General features: G+C 43.7%; 1 protein-coding gene across 3 annotated transcripts in view; it reads right to left on the bottom strand.

Annotated features, from left to right (window-relative positions):
- cbr1 (carbonyl reductase 1) overlaps positions 1-15,879 on the bottom strand; it is a 54,637-nt gene that overhangs the window by 7,864 nt on the left and 30,894 nt on the right. The window contains exon 2 of one of the 3 annotated variants that reach the window (XM_030379154.1): positions 2,759-2,868. The exons of 1 other annotated variant lie outside the window; for it this stretch is intronic. The gene's annotated coding sequence lies outside the window, so the exon portion shown is untranslated. The remainder of the gene's footprint in view (positions 1-2,758; positions 2,869-15,879) is intronic. One more of the 3 variants, XM_030379155.1, reaches the window with a different exon arrangement.

The raw sequence follows: 15,879 nt of genomic DNA, 5'->3' as shown, positions 1-15,879 counted from the left end.
AGTTAAATGAATTAGTCATATATTCAGTCAAATATTTATTGCTCTGTCTGTCTGACTGTATGTGTGGGTGCATCACTGAGCTCCTTGGTGGGGATAAGTATGTATCCTGCTCTGTGGTTCTACCTGCCCTGTGCCACCTCCAGCATGCGATGAAGATCTCAGATGATGATCCTGCCTATATTGTGCGATCCAAGGCTGCCTTCACCACGGACCTCAACCAGCGGAGGGAGAAACTAAACCTCGAATGGCTTAAGGTATGTCAGACTGACCAGAAGATAACTGCATTGTTTGATCCTTATAAACTTTTAAGCCAGTAGATCGGTCAATGAATAGATAGATGAATGAGTCATGAAGAAATACGGAGGTTGGATTTGGAAAGTGAAATTTTCATCAATCAATAATTATTATTCAAAGGTGGCGACTGCTCTAGATCCATGATTTAAGGACCTCAAGGACCTTGCCCAGAGCAGAGAGGGAGCCAGTGTGGGCAAAGCTAAGGGAGTTGGTGAAGGGAGAAGAACCTGCTCTTCAGCCACTCGGGGAGGAGAACCCTGAGCCACCCTAGAAGAAAACAGCCCTGCTAGTGATGGGATCAGACTCAGAATCAGATGAGGAGACACCAGAAGACAATTCTGTGGAGCAGGGATCGACCGATACAGATTTTTTAGGGCCGATACGATAGCGATATTTTTTCATCAGGCTTAGCCGATACTCCGATACGGATTTTCTTGAGCCGATATTTAGAGCCGATTCAGGTGGTGCAGCACACTCATATCGCTGTGATGTGTGTATGTCTCAATGAGTGAGACGCACACACACACACACTCACAAACTTCTGTTTGGTAGCTGACGCTGACTGAAAAACTCAACCATCATTGAACTGGATTGATAGCGTCAGCAAACGGCTCTAAACACAAGTAAGGCCTACACGGTGCACTTATGTCTGGTACATGATAAACGTTAACACAAATTAATATTCAACTACGTATAAAACATATCTCTCATCATTAAAGCTCTTCTTGAGTGGGGGCTGCGCTCAGATATCACTGCGATGGCAACTCCGCCCCGCTCTAAGTAGGGAGAGAGGGAGAGACTACAACGGGTAGAAGGGAGATCGATGTTTTGTTGTGGTGGAAGGAGCATGCGAAAACATTTGGCAACGATTGCGCAGAATGTTCTCTCCAACCCAGCATCGAGAGCTGCGAGTGAGAGCGACTTTTCCACGGCTGGATTTGTGATTCAAGAACGGAGAACGAGATAACAATAAAGCTCATTCATTTGAATGATGTTTAGCTTGTATGTGATTTATCGCGGGCATGGGTCGGGTAACGGGCCAAATATGAACGGGTCCGGATCTAGTGCTGAACTTTGCGAGGGTGGGTCTCAAAAAAATGGACCCGTGCAGGACTCGACACACACCACACGCGTCCAAACCTCAGCCAGGTGGTGGCTAAATAAAGCTCACACAAACACCACGGAACAACGTCGGCATTACTTAATCCTATGACCAGTGTTCGTAACAGCTACCGCATGAATACATATAGCCACAATTGCAAGCCGTTTTATAGACGAGGCATTCGCATTCACGTTTTCCACTTAGACCCACAAACCTGCTTAGCTATAGTTGCAAGCAAAGCAAATATAGAGCATGCATTTGGCATTCGTGTTTCCATTTCCCCCCCCCCACACACACTTTCTTCCACTCTTAAAGGACAATTCCGGTATTTTGATCATTGAGCCCCATTTCTGGTTTGTTTAGGATGAAATAGAGTGGGTGACACCGAAATTTGAACTATTAGTCCTTTCTCGGGTATTTGGCTCATTTTGAATCGCTCCTGCCTGCTTCACAATGGTTGTCTGTGTGCATTCACAAAACTGTCAACCCAGCAACCCTAAACGTTCGTTCTCAAAAATGTGCAAGTAACCGAGTGGTTAGTGGCATTCGTGAAGTTTAAAAAAAATTATCGGCGCAATATATGGTTTCCATCCGTGTTAGTTGCTAATTGGAACTATTTCTTCAGATACCTCACAACCGCATATAAACTTCCGCACAAGGTCCCACTCCGTGCAGCACCTACTTTCGACTTCCGTCGGCATCTGCCTGCACTTCCCACAGGCTCACCACCAATTTCCCGTGATCCTGGGGACCGCTTCAGCCGGAGCTTCAGGCGCCTCCGTAGCCCTAGCCTCCATCTCACGTAGCTCCTCTTGGGTGAATTCTGGTTCAAAACTATATCCTCTGCCGTCAAACTCAAAATCGAGTGCGTCCTCCAGAAGCCACCTTTCATAATCCATTTTCAATGATTTTCTATGCGATTTTCCCTAATCCGAGGTGCTCACGGTACAAGACTTCAAACCAACGTAAACAGCCCACCTTTCCGGTTCAGCGGAGTAATATCAACGTGCAGTAATGAGTCTTCCAACTGAAATCAACTGGCGATAAATGTGCAATAAAACACGACAGAAACCATATACTGTGCCGATATTTTTTTTTTTAAACTTCACGAATGCCACTAACCACTCGGTTACTTGCACATTTTTGAAAACGAACGTTTAGGGTTGCTGTGTTGACAGGTTTGTGTATGCACACAGACAACCATTGTGAAGCAGGCAGGAGCGATTCAAAATGAGCCAAATACCCGAGAAAGGACTAATAGTTCAAATTTCGGTGTCACCCACTCTATTTCATCCTAAACAAACCAGAAAGGGGGCTCAATGTTCAAAATACCGGAATTGTCCTTTAAAGTTTAAAACTTACCGTTGTTTTGAAGAGCAGGCTTCCAGCACTCTTCTAGTGGGGGAGGGGCAATGCATGGTTTGCAGTGAACTGCAGCATCACTAGCAACACGGAGCTGCCTGTGTGGACGCCTGTTTGTAAATTATGGCGAAAAAAATATCGGCGAAAAATCAGCCGCGTATCGGCCGATCTATATATTGGTCGATCACTACCTTGGAGAGGTAAAAGGTAGAGCCCAGTGCCAGCTTAGATCAGTGTCCACTGAAGTGGTGGTCGGAGCACACTGCCGTCTATGGTAAGATTGCCCACATTGCCCGTAAATACTTGGGGACTCCTGCCACAACTGTCCCATGCGAGAGACTTTTTTCTTCAAGAGGAGATCTAACTTGTCACCAGAAACTGTGAACAAGCTGGTCTGCCTGAGTGACTGGTGGAAGAAGAAGAAATAGATTCTCAAGTTCATCATGACCCGTCATGTAGGCCTAAAGTTCAAAATTCATTTTTAACTGAATAAACAGTTCATAAACACAAGTGCATTTTATTGAACATTAATTATTTTCCACACCAATTATCATAGTAGAACAGCTTTCTCAAGCAGTTTGTGATGCATTTTGGAAACAGGAGATGAGCCCCTGGTCTAATGCGCCACCTGGCCTGAGAAACCCTTTCTAAAAGATTAACTTTTATTCATTATTTAGGTAGCACACACATATTCTGAACGCCTTCGGTAGAATTCAAATGAGCCATTTTAATCTAGATTAATTTCAAAATTAATCTAGATTAAAAAATTAATCTATACCTACCTCTAATATACATTTATTTCTTTATTTCAGGTAGCCTATTTTTGCAAAAATATTTGAAAACCAAAAAGAAAAAACGTTACAAGCGCCCCATGGGTTGCACGAACGCCCCCATATGCTAGAGCTTCTTGTGTGTTATAGTTTATAGAGTTGCAGGCAGCATGACATAAAGCAACTCCAACCACTGATTTACAATCCTGTCCATAAACTCAACCGAGTATATCGCTGTAGTTTTCATGGATATGTTGAAAAACGTAGATATTTCTGTTCATTGTAAACCAAATATTGTAGTTTGTTTTGAATATGTTGTTGAATTCTTTGAATGATATTTGAACTGAAACCCTATATTTGCCGCTCCTTGAATTTTTTTTCTCCTCATGCATGAGGACCAGTCAGTGTCACAATGCTTCATGTGGAATCCCTGCTTTGTAGAACAAAGCAAATCCATGCAAACTGATTGGGAATCAGACGGAACATTTTACAAATCTGTGAGCATGGATTTACACATGGATGGACAACCCAGAATCACACAAGATCCGCACGGCCCAGGTTTTTTCCACCGCAGCATTCATCCATTCCACCATTCCTCCGTTCTTTGATGATACCGCAACCAGTTACCTGCGTTCTACAGGTGCCACCACGCTAGATCAAAATAAACATGCTATTATTTATTTGGGAAATTGGCGTTGTAGAGGGAGAGCCGATAGATAACAAACATAAAGAAAAAGTCCTGTCAGCAAATTTGAGGTAAAGTCGGTAAAAAAAATTGAGGGTTCAAAAAAAAGTTTACCCAGCTCAATTTTGAGTTTTAAGATAACTAATTAGCATAATTCACATACGTTTTGGTTTTGACACCAGATATAGTAGGAATCACAAAAATATAAGGCACTAATATACTCTTTATGTATCATGTATGTTGTAGGACAGGACAGGAATTACCCCCAATGACCCCAAACTAGCAAATTAACATGAAATTAAGCTGAAATGAAAATTGAAATAATAGCTTAAATTTGGTATTTAAAAAAATACAAAATAGATTCCTTGATAATAAATTGATAGAATATTGTGTGTCAGCAAATTTTTCTGTAGGAAGTCCTCTGTAAGATATAAAACATCTTCAATCTTTCCTATCATTTAAATTCCAGCCATGCAGTAAAATGGAAGAGCTTGCATGTTTGAAGAGTGCAGAAAAGCGCAATGGAGATTGCATTATTTGCAAAGAATTTAGACAAGATATCCTTTATAACGCAACAACAAAAGGTTTACAGTCATTAAAAGTGGCTGCAGAGAAAAGACAACATTTAAAAGACGTTGCTAATCTAGACACCATTGAAAGAATTTTGTCTACTGCTGAGGACAACATCGAAGATGTTTGTAGGCATAAGAAATGTTTTGCTGTTTTCTCAGACAAGGGTAAGATCACTCGATTAAAGAAGCAATTATCTTCATTCAAGAAGAATCCGCAGGCGACAAGTTCTGGACTACGGAGTAGGATTTCATCAGCCAACTGTAATTCGTGCATATTTTGTCGAGAGTAAAGGTTAAAAAAACGAAACCCTAAGTTCTGTTATGACTTTTAATGTCAGTCAACAGATTATTGAGCACCTTGGGTTCTGATGTCTCTGGTATTCCAAAAATGAGACTCGTAGTGGGGGTTATGTCAGCCATGGTTGAGAAGGAATTTGGGGAAATGAACTTTGGCTTTGCCTCTCTGAAGTACATGAACCGCGAAATGAAGGAGAAAAGGATTGTTACCAGCGATTGTCTCTCGGAAGACAAGAGCCCAACTGCCCACCGCCGGCAGCGGGCAGCGGGGCTCCGGCGGGAGACAATCGCAAGCCTAACCCTAACAATCCCTTCTCATCCATGTCGCGGTTCATGTACTTCAGAGAGGTATAGATTGATATTATTTAGATAAAAGAGCTTCAGGACTTCCGCCGGAGCACCCTGAGTGTTAATATTTACAGAACACGGCCAAAGGCTGTGTGTGCCTTGCCATTGCGATACATCAACTGTAAACAGAGTGCATGGTACCGTGGCCGCAAGCTACTCAGGGCCACAACCCCACCCTCCTCCTTGACCCGCCACTCTCCTCCTCATTTGCATTAAAGCTACAGACACCGGAACGGCACGCTTGGGGAAAGCTCAATGTGCGACTGGCCCTTAGTGGCTGTGATTCTGCACCAGTGGTGGATTTAATGATTAGTTTCCGTGACCCTGTTCGCGTGAGTCAGTTCGCCAAGAGGAGTCGTTCGCGAATCTTTCGTTCGTTCGTCGTTCAGTCGAGTTTCCGGTAGCACTGAGTCTAACTGATTCAGCTGAGAACCGTGCAATGGTGTGCATTCTATGATGTGATTTATCGCTACCGGAAACCAGGCTGAACGAAGAAACGATTCGCGAACGACTCCTCCCAGTTCAGTTGAGCTCCAGTAGCACTGAGTCTGACAGACTCAGCTGAGAACCGTGCAATGGCGTGCATTCCATGATGCGATTCACCGCTACCGGAAACTAGGCTGATTCGCGAACGACTCCTCCCAGTTCAGTCGAGTTTCCGGTTAATCGAATGGTGAATCGAATCATGGAATGCACGCCATGATTGGGAATGCAGCCAGGCGGCTAGGTGGTGCTGTGATACACTATCGCACAACACCGCCATGTTTAAGCGCATGCGCAGAATCTTCCTTCTACTCTTATCTACGCCGGTAACGTCACGGTACCAGAGCGCGGGAGGCAAACTATAAGCGACACCAAGCAAGAGAAGTGAGAGAGATGGAGAAAGAATAGATATCTTGTTTCCCTTTACTTTATAACGCAACATTAGCGGGATCTCGGGAGGAAAAGCAATGCTTAGCGAAATGCTAACCTTAGCGTAGTTGTTTGCTTACGTTCACTGTACAGCGCCGCGCCAATCAGCTGTGACTGCTGCAGAGCATGAGCGTCTTGGGAATACCCGGACAATAATGGATATAATATGGACACATAAGACAATCGATATTCGGTATTTGTTATGGATTTATTGTAGGGATGGGCGTGAGGAATCGATTACTCGAGTACTACTCGTTACAAATGAACTCGGTTGGTGGACAGGCAAACTCGAGTTGGCATATACACACACACAAACAAAGTTTTCTGAAGCAAATGTATCAATTTTCTGTCGGCGCCACTAACGGATGACGTGGGCACAAAGAAAATTAAATGCATCCATTTCCATGGCGCGTTCCGTGCCGTGTGCCGGCACGCCAGAATTCAAAAAGTTAAGAGATGGCGGTTAAAGCAAATCGCAGCGAAGAATTTAAATACTTTAAAGAAATAGGAGATCATAAGGTGAAATGTAAAATATGCCAAGCGAAATCGAGCTACCAGAAAGTACTATGCGGCAACATATGCTCCTGAAACACAACGGTGAGTTCGGGAAAGCAGACCCGCAGCAACGGTGAAAGTGTGTCGGCTATTTTCACCGCCGCAAGACGCAGCTGTAATCCCGGGCGTGTAGAGAAGATCACAACTCTGAGTATTTCCATAGTCCATTTGCTGCCGTTTTATTTGCAGCTTTAAGCATTTATTTGCAATGGTTAGGCTACTTGTTTCGTTTTTTTTAAACTGTTACAGGCCTTGGTTCGACGTGATTTAAATTGTGAGATGCTGCGCATATTTATTTTTGTAAGGAAAATGTGTTTTGAACGTTTGCAAAAATAAATAATGAATACTCTGATAACTCTGACTGTTTTGATGGAGAATAAGCATTACATGTTTGGTTGGTAATATTGCCGTTCATCATCGGGCCTGCCGCCTATTCCTGCTGCAGATGCGTTGCATTCTAAAAATAGATTTGATTTAACGAGTACTCGATTGATCCTCGAGGAATTCCTTCGATCACTCGAGTTTGGAATTTACTACTCGTGCCCATCCCTAATTTATTGTAATTCCCTGAAAAGATGCACGTTCCAGGATGAATTGAAAAGCTCCCGTAAGGGCTGAGATGGCAGAGGACAGCTGATTTGGAACGGAACAACAGCTGTTCGCTTTCACGGGGAAAAACTAAGGAACTCCAACTTACTTAGGCTTACTAATTAACGTTCAAAAGCTATTAAATCTTCAATAAAATATGCAGATACTGTTTCAATCGGTTCCAGGGAGTATAGGATTATTAATGTTGTTTTTGATGGTGTGTTTTTCTGGAACGAGTATTCAAATATTCGCTCGGAAAAACCAACGAGTATTCGAAGCCTAAAAAATGGCGTTCGGGCCAGCCCTAGTAGACACAATGTTGTATTTGCTAGTTTCACACTAGGGAAGGGCAAAATTATTCTTTTCCCTTCTTTCAGTTCAGTTCACTATAACGATTAGTTTGTTTGATTTGTTCGTTTTGATTAGTTTGTTACGTCAGATTACGTCATTTGACAGGGAATCTCACAGGTGTCTGCCTGCCCCCCCCCCACGCGAGACAGCCCTGAGCATAATTTAAGCGACTTCTAGGCTCTACCCCCGGTGAAAATCAACAAGATATACTATATAGTATAACCAAACGTCCTACCAATATTTATACCACTTGCTTACTCTCTATATGTCATTCATGGTTTTATATTTATAATTTTATTTTACTTTACATTTAATTCTTCATTATTCAGGCATTACAGAACTTTCATGGTCATAAATAAAAAATACGAACGGAAGTTTAATTTCTTTGTTTGTTCTTAAATTGACGTAGAATGGAGCAAAGACTCCTGGGATTGGGAAATGCGCTTATCCAAAAGACAGATGGAGGTCAAGTCTATTTTCGGAAATGTAGGGGGATATATGAGTGGCCCCACGTCGAATGGTATGACCCAAGATACGTCAGACAGAGAAAGCGCGCAAATTCGACGGTACCACCTTGTCATTTGTTTACCCAGGTGCCATGGCAACAGCATTGCTACCTCTCATTGGCTGAATCTTTGAGAACGTTGTAGACTCAATCAATATAAGTCGCGGGGAGACAAAGCTCTGTTCGTTTGTATATTTTATTTACGTGACCATATTTTTGTTTTATGTTAAAATATTTCACACCCATCAACCCCCCCCCCCCACCGAGTTGCTCTGAGTTGAACTCTGTCGGGACTGGATGAGCTCCGATAAACTTACAGGAGTCTTTGCACGAAATGTACAGGATATATAGTATTACTGAACAGAGGAGGATCTGTAATTATGTCTTGTTTTTCCCGGCGCAAATAAGAGTAGAAGGAAGATTCTACGCATTTGCTTAGACATGGCGGTGTTGTGTGATGGTGTATCACAGCACCACCTAGCTGCCTGGCTGCATTCCCAATCCTGGCGTGCATTCCATGATTCGATTCACCATTCGATTCACCGGAAACTCGACTGAACTGGGAGGTGTCGTTCGCAAATCGTTTGTTCGTTCAGCCTGGTTTCCGGTAGCGGTAAATTGCATCATGGAATGCACGCCATTGCACGGTTCTCAGCTGAGTCAGTCTGACTCAGTGGAGTAAGTGCTACCGGAAACTCGTTCGTTCGTTCAGTCAAGTTTCCAGTGAATCGAATGGTGAACGAGACGAACGAGATAAACAAACCGGTTCGGTTCGTTCGTCCTAAAGACTCGTTCATTCGAACCGGTTCGCGAATGAACGAGCCAACACTATTCTGCACCACGACTGAAATTCGCGAACATCTTCAAATACTGTGTTAGGGGCCCACTAATATCTATATTAAAGCATCCATCGCATGCCATGGGACCTTTAAAGAATACATTGAGCCTCATTGTAACAGATTTTTATGACTTCATTCGTCTTAAAAGTGAGTAGATAACCGAGCGCCAAACCATGCCTCTTTCCAAGGAATTGGCATATCCCGGTCTCAGAATTATTGAATAAAGGTATGGGCGCAACTGCTGATGAGTTTTCTATACCAGTCTATCAGCCTGACATGCAAGATGATTTCCTGTCAATGGTGCATGTAGAGCTACAACTTCGGTCTGATATATTGTGTTACGTATTTTAAGCACATAAGCTGCCCCCACATAGCCACAAGGAAGGATCAAACACACAAGCTGCATTATGTTACGTATTTTAAGTACGTAAGCTGCTCCCACATAGCCATTAGGAAGCAGGATCGAACACACAAGCTGCATTACCCTCGAATAGCCACTAGGAAGCAGGATCGAACACTTAAGCTGCAATAACTACTCCAGCCACAGATGGCAGCACCTTTAGACAGGGGCGGAGCCATTACGTCACTTAGGCCACGCCCACTTGACGGGCATGTAGCGTGTGATTCGAAGTGGAGAGGACAGAGACTATAGGTAACCGCGGAGAGAACCGGGCTTAAGCACGGGGCTTGAAGCTCACGATATTGTCCCTCACAGGCGTTAGATACAATTCCCTCCCTTAAGCTTTACCATACCATACCGAAACATGCCTACTTTAACAAATAAAGTGAGTTAAAAGCGACCAAGGATTGGACCACTTTCTTCGAGAATAACGCAAGAATTACCTCCACATAGCCACAAGGAAGCTGGATCAAACATAAGCTGTTGTTAAGTATTTTAAGAAGCTGCATTACCCTCACATAGCCACAAGGGGAGCAAGACCTTATTGAAGGCTGCTCCCTCCACAGAAGGCAGCACCTTTAGATAGGTGAAGAAGCCAAAGTCATTACGTCACCCCGGCCACGCCCACTGCATAGGCCACGCCCACTTGACGTCCTCTATCGGAGGACGTCAAGTGAAGCGGCCAGAGATCAATAGGTAGACGGCAGAGAGCCCCCGGGCCTAAGCCCGGGGGCTTGAAGTAGATCACGGTATTTTCCTCTCCACGCGTTAGATACAATTCTCTCCCTTAAAGGTCCCATGACATGCTATTTTATGTATTCTTTAATATAGGTATTAGTGGGCAACTAACAGAGTATTCAAAGACGTTCCCGAAATTCAGCCGTGGTGCAGAGTTACAGCCACTCCGAGCCAGTCGCACATTGAGCTTCCCCCAAATGCGCTGTTTTGGTGTCTGTAGCTATAATGCAAATGAGGAGGAGCGAGGCGGGTCAAGGAGGAGGGTGGGGGTGTGGCCCTGAGCAGCTTGCAGCCACGGTACCATGCGCTCTGTTTACAGTGGATATATCGCAATGGCGAGGCGCACACAGCCTTTAGCCGTGTTCTGTAAATATTCTAGAACACACGGGAGTCCTGGAGCTCTAAATATTAGCATATAGCCTACATAGATATCTATATCATATAATATATATTATCACGGCCAAAAGCTGTGTGAGCCGATATTATGAATCTCAAACGACCGCGTTGGGTTCTCCGACGTTACTGGTTCTTCAACGTCCTCATCAAAGTAGACTGAACCGCGACAAGGAGGAGAAAAGGATCGTTGCCGGGCAGCGCTTAGGCACCTCCGCCTCCGGCGGTGGTCCCTCAGCGGGTCTCAAGCGGGAGACATTCGCCGCCAACAATCCCTTTCTCCTCCATGTCGTGGTTCATGTTCTTGAGGGAGTCAAAGCCAAAGTTCCTTCCCCCCAATTCATTCTCAACCTTGGCTGAGATAACCCCCAATCCGAGTCTCGTTGTAGAAATACCAGAGAAGAGAGTCCGACGTGTTATTCGCCATAACACCAAAAGCAGAACGGTTATCCAAATAAGAAGGAAGTGTACAACACTTGCGTTACAGTCCTGGAGCTCTATATCTAAATAATATCATATAATACATAGAAATCTATATCATTTAATACAGAATATCACGGCCAAAAGCTGTGTGCGCCTCCAGACGATATTATGAATCACAAACAACTTTGTCGGGTCCTGCGACGTCTCTGGTTCTTCCACTTTCACATCAACCTGAAGTCGACTGAACCGGGCGCTGCCTGCTGCCCGCTGCCGGGCGATGGTGCCTCGCGGCAACCGGCGGCATGTCGCAGTTCATGTACTTCAGCGAGTCAAAGCCAAAGTTCATTTCCCCCAATTCCTTCTCAACCATGGCTCAGATAACCCCCACAAGAGTCTCGTTGTGGAAATACAAGACGTGTCAAAGAACCGACAAGAAACACTTTTGTTACAGTGTGTGTATTCACACACACACACACACACACACACACACACACACACACGTGGCGCTCGCACGGTCGAGTCTCATTGGCGGGCCAACGTCTCTGGGCGGGCCAGGCAGAGTAAGGGGAGGAGCTGAGATTCTTGGTGACGTCATAAATACAGACATTCCAAATCAGCGCACTTGAGCCTCCGTTTTTTCAAAGGCGAGCAGAACAGCTAGTGCTCGTTTTACACCAAACGCAAGTTTTCGCCATTGGGGGACCATAGGCAGGCTAGGGGAACTCATATTTATGTTAGAAAACCTCATAAAGTGAGATTTTCATGTCATGGGACCTTTAAGCTTCATAGTTTACCATACCGAAACATGCCTACTTTATAACAAATAAAGTGAGTTAAAAGCAACCCAGGATTGGACTATTTTCTTCGAAGAATGCTGCAATTATAGAGAGTGGGGGAAAGAAGTTGACACCTAAACACATTGCGCTCAATGCAAGCTTACATCAGGCAACTCGGTCAAGACTAGTTGAGATGTCTCATAATGCAGGGCATATCATTAGTTATAGGGTTATCCTTTGGATTGACAATGCACTTGCAGCACATACTCTATTATCAATGGACACAGACACTGTATCTATCATCCAAACCAATTTGACAGAGAAGCGCTTCATCCATTTTTCTGAAAACAACATTTACATAAATGAGGCAACACTTGATGGACAAAACAAATTTCATGCAACCCAGTATGCTGCTTGGCAAAGAGGTCCAGAGTCTGGTTATCTTCTAGAGAACATGGCTCCAACTCTGCAGTGAGGTCTTAAAATCTAGGGCTGCGTATTGCCAGGTACCTCACAATTCAATTCAATTCGATTCTTTAGGTCTTGATTCGATATCGAATCTATATTGATCCAATTGCTTCGATATCGATTAAAAAATACGTGCAGATGATAAAAATACCTAAATATTATTTAGAATTAACTATTTCAAAATGAATTAACCATTTCATTGTGCTTTAACTAGTAAAAAGGGAATACACCATTGTATAGTATTGTTCCTGAGCTAAACATGCAGCATAAAAGTAATAATCATAACATGGACAAATGTAAAAGGGCATGAACGTTTAGGCATACTCACATCTAGATTACAATGACTGAGTATGCTTTTTTTTTTTTATGGAAATAATCTATTTCAAAAAAGTTCTGAATCGAAATTGAATCGAGAAAAAAAAAATTGCAGTGCATTGATGAATCGATATTTTTACCCAGCCCTATTAAAATCCAGAGGGAAGTGGTGAGCAATGGTTTCAACAGACGCTGAAAAAGCTGCCCACACAGACATGGCGTTTCACTTTAAGCGTCAAACTCTGAATCCAAAGCCAAGCTGGACCCTTTTTAAAGGCGAAATATTATGTTGTAATCCCTTCAAGTAAACATATTATTTGAGTTCCAGAAAACATGTTTTTGAAGCTGTTTGCTGAAATGAGCTTTTAGGAAAAATTATCTCGCCTACCACTAATCCCCTCTGTTCCAGTTCCTTCAGAATGCGCTGTTTCTTGTGTCTGTAGCTTTAATGCAAATGAGCTGCTGCCCATTGACCAATGAGCTGTCAAAGTGAACCACAGCTTGGACGAGAAGTAATTGTTGCAGTTTGCGGACTCCTGGAGCTCTATATCTATATAATATTAATAATAATATATAGGTATTTATTAAATATTATCTAATATCACGGCCAAAAGCTATGTGAAAAATTATCTCGCCTACCGCTAATCCCCTCTGTTCCAGTTCCTTCAGAATGCGCTGTTTCTTGTGTCTGTAGCTTTAATGTAAATGAGCTGCTGCCCATTGACCAATGAGCTGTCAAAGTGAACCACAGCTTGGAGGAGAAGTAATTGTTGCAGTCTGCGGACTCCTGGAGCTCTATATCTATATAATATTAATAATAATATATAGGTATTTATTAAATATTATACGTAATATCACGGCCAAAAGCTATGTGCGCCTCAGATGATATTATGAATCATAAAGACTGTGTCTGACTTCTCTGGTACTTCCACAACAAGTAAAGACTCGTAGTGGGTGTTATCTCGGCCATGGTTGAGAAGAATTGGGAGAAAGGAACTTTGGCCTTGACTCACTGTCCATATTGAACATGGAGGAGAACGGGATTGTACTCCGGGAGCTGAGCTGTCGGACTTCCAGCTCCTGGAGTATACCTATGGAAAGCCAAGAAGGCCCTAGAATGGCGCAGTAACAGGGCTAAACCAGCCGGCCGCCGTTTAATTGCATCTAAGCCGCGGCTTAGAGCGTTTAAACCGGCCGGATTCCATACGGATTCCGTCCGGTTTAAACGCTCTTAGCCGCGGCTCAGACGCAATTAGCTGCGGACGAGCCGCGGCTCTGTGGAAAGCCAAGAAGGCCACAATCCGGCCCTAGAATGGCGCGTTAAAAAGGGCTAAACCGGCCGGACGCCGGCCGTAATTCGTACGGAATCCGGCCGGTTTAAACGCTCTAAGGCGCGGCTTAGATGCATTTAGCCGTGGACAATTAGCCGCTTTTGCATTAAGGCTGGGACAACGCGTCGACGTAATCAGTGTTGACGTCGACGCATAAATTACGTCGACGCGAAAAATGCGCGTGGATTAGAAAAACCCAAAACAAAGATGGCGGCAACGGAGCGTAGTAGCAACGCGAGTGGCTCCTCAGAATTTGTGCAAGTGCAAGGCGCCACGCACTCGTTCCTCTAAAGTATGGGAATTCTTTAATGTAAAAGGAAACGATTCTGTGATATGTTGTCTTTGCAAAATGGAGATGGCTTTCCATTCCAGCACCACGGCAATGCACCAGCACCTGAAGAGGCGCCACCCGGAAGCAGCTGCAGATGACCGAGCACCGTAGAATTCTAAGAATGCATTACTTTGGACTTTTATTTTGGAATTTAAAGGCAATAAACATGCATTGCAATTAGGGCTGCAGGATATATCGGCTATGTACGATATATCGATATAATTTCCACGGGGATACAAGATTTGACAATATCGTTTATATCGATATGCGTTAAAATGGTCAGTTTCCCCCTCAAGCGTCTACAGCGCTTGCCTTGGAGACTGTGAGCGCGACCCCTCCCCCTCCCACTCTGTCTTTCCGAACGTGCCGTGTGCAAAGACGCCTCATTCCCGCCCCCGCCGCCCCCTCACAACACAACAAGCATGGATGATACCCGTAAAGAAAACGAGACGGCGGCGGTAGATGAAATTGTTTCAAAGAGGAGAAACAACGGCTCCATAATGTGGAATAGTTCGGGTTTAAAAAAAAACAGATGAGCAGCAGCTGCAGGTCATCTGTAGAGAGTGTAGCAAAACCGTGGAAGCACGACAAATCTGTTCCACCATTTACAGCAGCGGCACAAAGGAATGCGTAATACTCTGTGGCTGTGCTGCTGCATCACCGGCCGCGACAGTTTCTTCTGCCCCGAAACCAGGGCCGGCGCTCGGCAAATGTGTTGGGGGCGCCCTCTGGTGACGCTCTTAATTAATTAATTAAAATATACGAAACAAGCGAAATGAAACCAAACATGTTCCCAAATGGAACGGAGAAGGGAGGGGGCGGGGGATTAAAGTTACGGCGCACTGAAACCCTCACCGTAGTACACAGGACAATGCGACAAAGCCAATGCTCTTATTGGTAGCTAATGTGTGTAACCTACAGCTTTATAATGTTTTGCATAGGTGATTATTTTGTGAAGAAGGTGAAAAACGTCCCCTTTTTTTTTAACATGTTCATTCAATTCTGTTGAAAATAACGATACAAAATCACATGTTGCAGTCATACTGACCTATGTTTTAATAAAAGTGCTTGCAACATCTCACATGTGGCTTTTGACTTAGAAAAAAAACATCTAACCCACTCTATAGAAAATATCGAGATATATATCGTATATCGCCATTCAGCCAAAAAATATCGGGATATCATATTTTGCCCATATCGTGCAGCCCTAATTGCAATGTTAAGGAATTCATGTTTTTTTTCATTCAGATATGTTAATCAACGTGTATAAATTACTATAAGTCAATTAATGGGGAGATAATCGAATCGATCGAAAACGAATCGGACTGAAAAAATGAATCGTTAAATTAATCGATGCATCGAAAAATGCGTCGCTAGATTAATCGTTTAAAAAATAATCGTCTGTCCCAGCCCTATTTTGCATACCTAATAGCCGCGGCTATTAGGTATGCAAAACGAGCCCCTCCCTCTTTTTTTGCTTTACCACTAAGTTTGAAAGCTTTCTAACCAATCAGTGAAGAGAAA

Source organism: Gadus morhua, chromosome 15, assembly GCF_902167405.1.
Source record: "Gadus morhua chromosome 15, gadMor3.0, whole genome shotgun sequence".
Classification (NCBI taxonomy): Eukaryota; Metazoa; Chordata; class Actinopteri; order Gadiformes; family Gadidae; genus Gadus; species Gadus morhua.
This window is presented reverse-complemented; position numbering and strand designations above follow the sequence as displayed.